This window comes from Meles meles, chromosome 14 (assembly GCF_922984935.1).
Source record: "Meles meles chromosome 14, mMelMel3.1 paternal haplotype, whole genome shotgun sequence".
In the NCBI taxonomy this organism is placed as follows: domain Eukaryota; kingdom Metazoa; phylum Chordata; class Mammalia; order Carnivora; family Mustelidae; genus Meles; species Meles meles.
Window position 1 is genome coordinate 34441366 of NC_060079.1, and position 4905 is coordinate 34446270.

Consider the following 4905-nt stretch of genomic DNA (forward strand, 5'->3'; position numbering starts at 1 on the left):
TAGGCCCTTGCATAACCGGTAGCCCAAGCAGAAAATGTGCTGCCTAAGAGCAGCTAATGCCTAAGAGCAATGAGCAGGATGGAGGTCAGCTTTGATTTCTAAGTTATGGTTTTCCAAATTTGCTAGTTAGAGAAGTCAATTTATCTCTTCCTTGGCCACATAAGAAAAAGGTGAAGAGACTGGCCTAAAATCAATTTAGGGATAAATTCTTCCTCATAGAAACTGAAAGTGAGAGGGAAATGTACCTCGACTCAAAAAGCATATGAAGAGACTAGAGACTAGACTCCTGCTCACGTTCTTGAACTGACTACCATTTTCTTATTTTTAATCTGGAAAAAAATTAATTAGAAAAACATTGTTCAGTAAATCAGGAAATCACATTTTAATAATTATTTATCAAAGCATGCTAAAATGTATCACCATTATGATTTTTGGACAGTACTCACAGTTCAATAGAAGACATACTGATGCCCTTTGATTTACTGGAGAATGTAAACCCAGATAGAAAGGCTGATAAATGAAATGTAAAATTATACCAGCATAGATTATTACTATAACAATAATCGCGCCTCGGATAAACCTCATTGGCTACGATACTGCCACTGCACAAAGCTAGATTATTACTATAATTCTTGCCTACGTTCATAGGACCTCAGATATTTTAAGGTATCTTTTCAGGACTGAGCATGTCTTTTCTATTTCTTTCTTTCCTTTCCTCCTTTTCTTTCCCTTTCTTCTTTTCTTTTCTGTTTTCTTTTCTCTCCTTTCTTTTCTTTTCTTTCTACAAGATAAAATGCTGCATAGATCTATGGCCTCTTACATCATATCAGGACACAAATACTACCCAAGGGGGGGACCAGATACTACCCAAGATTCACATAGTAACCAACTTGTTTTTCTCTTTTTGAAGAGCTATTCATTTCAGAAATAAGGTTAATAGAGTCCAACAATTTTATATTTATCATCCCATGTATTTGTGAGACTAAGAAAAACATGAAATATGGCATAGACTTTAATCTTCTCTGCCACCATGTATGCATCCAGATTCTACAAGTAATTAACCCTCAACATTCTTAATTTCATTTAATAATTTATAACTAGATCACTTCATATACCAATTAATTAATACATATTTAAAAATCTATGGATAGAAATATTAAATCAAATTTCACCTTACTAGTCCAGTTGAAGGGATGACTAACAGACAACCGGAAAACACGAACTAGTTAGTTGAGCCAGGCTATATGCAGAAAAAAAAATTTGCTTAAGCCTTCATTTAATACTTAGTTATATTCTAGATACTGCTCAGGCAGGACCACCATATTGCATAACTCTACAGGGACTAATTCCAATAATATATATGTGCCATGGAGTTATGCAACATGGCAGCCTCAGCAAAGTTTTCACATAATTTGTGCATTTTTTAAATTTTACTTTAATTCCAATATAGTTAATATACAGTGTTATATTAGCTTCTGGGGTATAAGATAGTGATTTAACAATTCCATACATAACCCAGTGGTCATCACAGCAAGTGCACTCCTTAATCCCCATCACCTATTTCACCCATTGCCCCACCCTAATTTATGCATTTTCAATAGAAGAATTACTAATTACTAAAAGTAAATCTCAGCAAAATTTGGAGCCAGGAACAACGCCACCCAAAATATAGGACATAAAAGGCCTGGAAGAATGACCCAAGTGTAAAGACTAAAGATAAGTTGCAGAGTTTCAATGAAGTTCCTTGGTGGAGAACTCACAAGGACCAGAGAAGCTGGTCCACTTGATAAGGTCAGTATTATTAGGAGAACAATAGAGAAAAGGATACTAAACTGTTGTTTTCAGCTTAGTGACTTTAAGTTGGCACATATAGGTTCATGTGTCATATGCTACAGGGAAATAAAATTACTGCAAAGGGAGCTGATGAACTTGATTTTATAGTGAACTGTGGATGTGATAATTGTATGTATTCTGCATACAGAGTTGGAGCTATTTCACCCATAAGCTAAAGTAATAATATTTTTTAAATACATTATTATATACAGAAAGCTCAGTCTTTGAAAAAGAAGACTCTGCTTATAATTATTTATTAGTATTAAATAGAGAGTCTCTCAATAAAGATGAAATCCAAGATAAGAATTATATAATCACTAGAGGAAATTCACTTAGCTACTTTATTAGAAGGTCAGAGTGAGAATAAATGATATGATGGACTAAAATCAACTTTTATTATTTATTTATTTATTTTAAAAAAAGATTTATTTATTTATTTATTTGACAGAGAGAGAGAGAAAGAGCGAAATCACAAGTAGGCAGAGAGGCAGGCAGAGGAGGAGGGGGAAGCAGGATCCCTGCTGAGCAGAGAGCCCTATGTGGGGCTTGATCCCAGGACCCTGAGACCATGACCTGAGCTGAAGGCAGAGGCTTAACCACTGAGCCACCAAGGCACCCTGCAGTCTTTTAAAATCAGAAAATGGATGCTTCAGTATAGCCAATAGGTGCTTAGAGAACATGCACAGGTGGGAAGGGGAGGAGGAGATTGTCAACAGCAGTGAGTATGTCAGTATCAAATTGTTGAAGACCCAAAAGCATACGCTGTGAATAAAGACAGAGAGGAACCTTTTTCCCAGAGAAGGCTGGATGATTTCCCCCTGCCCCCCCCCCCCCCAGGATGAAGTGTGGTGCTGCTTAGAGGCATAGAATGTGGCCTGAAGACATATATCTAAGAATAGACCAGTAAGCAATTCTTGCTATAAGTGATCATCATAGAAATTGGGATAATATGCTGATATGTTTTACCCTAGATGTCAAAATAATTTTCTTAATAGTAGGAAATAATAGCATTTTGTATGTTTTTAAAGCTATAGTTTACCAAACAATTTCCAGTCATTTGTTTGGAGAGAATTTTTTTTAAGCAGGCCATCCCTAGATACCAGGTGCAGTGGCAGGTCTAAAAATGTGAATATAAATTTTTCTTTTTCCATTTTATTCATTTTTTCAGTGTAACAGTATTCATTGTTTTTGCACAACACCCAGTGCTCCGTGCAAAACGTGCCCTCCCCATTACCCACCACCTGTTCCCCCAACCTCCCACCCCTGACCCTTCAAAACCCTCAGGTTGTTTTTCAGAGTCCATAGTCTCTTATGGTTTGCCTCCCCTTCCAATTTTTTTTTTTAATAAACATATAATGTATTTTTATCCCCAGGGGTACAGGTCTGTGAATCGCCAGGTTTACACACTTCACAGCACTCACGATACCACATACCCTCCCCAATGTCCATAACCCCCTTCCCCTCTCCCAATCCCACCTCCCCCCAGCAACCCCCAGTTTTTTTTGTGAGATTAAGAGTCATTTATGGTTTGTCTCCCTCCCAATCCCATCTTGTTTCATTTATTCTTCTCCTATCCCCCTAACCCCCCATGTTGCTTCTCCATATCCTCATATCAGGGAGATCATATGATACTTGTCTTTCTCCGAATGACTTATTTCACTAAGCATGATACACTCTAGTTCCATCCACGTCGTTGCAAATGGCAAGATTTCATTTCTTTTGATGGCTGCATAGTATTCCATTGTGTATATATACCACCTCTTCTTTATCCATTCATCTGTTGATGGACATCTAGGTTCTTTCCATAGTTTGGCTATTGTAGACATTGCTGCTATAAACATTCGGGTACACATGCCCCTTCGGATCACTATGTTTGTATCTTTAGGGTAAATACCCAGTAGTGCAATTGCTGGGTCATAGGGTAGTTCTATTTTCAACCTTTTGAGGAACCTCCATGCTGTTTTCCAGAGTGGTTGCACCAGCTTGCATTCCCACCAACAGTGGAGGAGGGTTCCCCTTTCTCCACATCCTCGCCAGCATCTGTCATTTCCTGACTTGTTAATTTTAGCCATTCTGACTGGTGTGAGGTGATATCTCATTGTGGTTTTGATTTGTATTTCCCTGATGCCGAGTGACGTGGAGCACTTTTTCATGTATCTGTTGGCCATCTGGATGTCTTCTTTGCAGAAATGTCTGTTCATGTCCTCTGCCCATTTCTTGATTGGATTGTTTGTTCTTTGGGTGTTGAGTTTGCTAAGTTCCTTATAGATTTTGGACACTAGCCCTTTATCTGATATGTCGTTTGCAAATATCTTCTCCCATTCTGTCAGTTGTCTTTTGGTTTTGTTAACTGTTTCCTTTGCTGTGCAAAAGCTTTTGATCTTGATGAAATCCCAATAGTTCATTTTTGCCCTTGCTTGCCTTGCCTTTGCCGTTGTTCCTAGGAAGATGTTGCTGCGGCTGAGGTCGAAGAGGTTGCTGCCTGCGTTCTCCTCAAGGATTTTGATGGATTCCTTTCTCACATTGAGGTCCTTCATCCATTTGGAGTCTATTTTTGTGTGTGGTGTAAGGAAGTGGTCCAATTTCATTTTTCTGCATGTGGCTGTCCAATTTTCCCAGCACCATTTATTGAAGAGGCTGTCTTTTTTCCATTGGACATTCTTTCCTGCTTTGCCGAAGATTAGTTGACCATAGAGTTGAGGGTTGATTTCTGGGCTCTCTATTCTGTTCTACTGATCTATGTGTCTGTTTTTGTGCCAGTACCATGCTGTCTTGATGATGACAGCTTTGTAATAGAGCTTGAAGTCCGGAATTGTGATGCCACCCACTTTGGCTTTCTTTTTCAATATTCCTTTGGCTATTCGAGGTCTTTTCTGGTTCCATATAAATTTTAGGATTATTTGTTCCATTTCTTTGAAAAAAATGGATGGTATTTTGATAGGGATTGCATTAAATGTGTAGATTGCTTTAGGTAGCATAGACATTTTCACAATATTTATTCTTCCAATCCAGGAGCATGGAACATTTTTCCATTTCTTGTGTCTTCCTCAATTTCTTTCATGAGTACTTTAT

General features: G+C 38.0%; 1 pseudogene; it reads right to left on the bottom strand.

The window, feature by feature from the left end:
• Positions 1-416: 416 nt before the first annotated feature.
• On the bottom strand, positions 417-614 carry LOC123925344 (annotated as a pseudogene).
• Positions 615-4905: the final 4291 nt, after the last annotated feature.